This window comes from Molothrus aeneus, chromosome 9 (genome assembly GCF_037042795.1).
Source record: "Molothrus aeneus isolate 106 chromosome 9, BPBGC_Maene_1.0, whole genome shotgun sequence".
Taxonomy (NCBI): domain Eukaryota; kingdom Metazoa; phylum Chordata; class Aves; order Passeriformes; family Icteridae; genus Molothrus; species Molothrus aeneus.
Genome location: NC_089654.1, coordinates 23,655,544 through 23,656,897, shown reverse-complemented (window position 1 = coordinate 23,656,897; position 1,354 = coordinate 23,655,544).

The following is a 1,354-nucleotide window of genomic DNA, read 5'->3' as shown; positions in this document are numbered from 1 at the left end:
CGCGGCAGCCCCACACGGCAGCGCCTGCGCGGCGCCAGACGGCGGCCGGGAGGGGCCGGGCTCGGTCCCTGTGCCCGCCCTCCAGAGCCCCTCCGCCGGCTCCTGTTTAAATCATCGTCTTGGCTGGCTGCCGAAGAGAGTGTGTTGTTTCTCAAGCGGCCAAAGTATGTCAGTTTAAACAATCGTTCATTTTCAGTGCTCTCGTTCATTTTCAAGTCTCTCTTTCCGAGAGACTTCTCAGAAAAGAGATGAATGTTGAATACGCTGGAATGAATGAAATAAAACATCTCAGAGGCGTAACTGATTTCAGGGAGTTCTGCAGGAAATGATCCTTTAGGGATATTTGGGATCACCATGTTGGTGTGACTGATGTGATCCTGCAGTTAGGATGTAGATAAGAAGAGGCGTCACAAAGCCTCCAAATCATGTCTTGCACTTGCAGCTCACTCCGGAGCAAATCAGCACGGAGCTGAGAAGTGATTTCATGTACCGCCTGGAGCAGGATCAGGAACTGCAGAGGGTGAGTGTGTGTCCTGTCACCTGTCAGCCTTGCCCTGGGCTCTTCATTTTCCAGAAGGGCTTGAATATAACACCAAGCGTAAGAGGCTGGATTTCAGCACAAATACACAGCACGTTTTCAGAAGTGCTGGGGTGGGTGTGGGGGTGAGTTGTGCTGTCCCAGGAAAAAGTACAAACCATGACCTGTTCTTTGGCAGCTTTTCCTTTGAGTAAAGGAAAAGTGTAGAAAAGTGAGGCAAAGTATAGATGTGGAGCTCCTGGCCCCTCAGGAGCATTTTGGAGATCTTGGAAATGTCCTGGACTTTTTTTCTTAGTTCCAAGAAGAAAGAGAGGCTTTACCTCTGAAGAATTTTGAAAGAGAAATTCTGGACGCAATCCATCACAATTCTGTTGTTGTGATCCGTGGTGCCACTGGTTGTGGCAAAACCACTCAAGTGCCCCAGTACATCCCAGATCTCTCTTTTCTGCTTCCAGCCACCCTGCAATAATTGCTTTCACGAGGAGCAGTCAGGGCATGGGACCCCTTGTGTTTCAGCCACAAGGATCCTCTGCCAGCAAGAGGATCAGCCTAGGACACAACAAAATACACCTTTCGGGTGACATGAGGTGACTTGCTCTGGTGAGACCCCACCTGCAGAGCTGCCTCCAGCTCTGTGGCCCCAACATCAGGACATGGAGCTGCTGAATCGCCCCAAACCGGGCCAAGAGACACTTCCAAGCCAGAGTCCAAACCGTGGGTATCTGCTTTACTCAGCGCGCCGGGATCACTCCTCCTACCAGCGCACACCCTGGCACATAGCAAATTACAATATATGGTAATACTTCATGTATATTC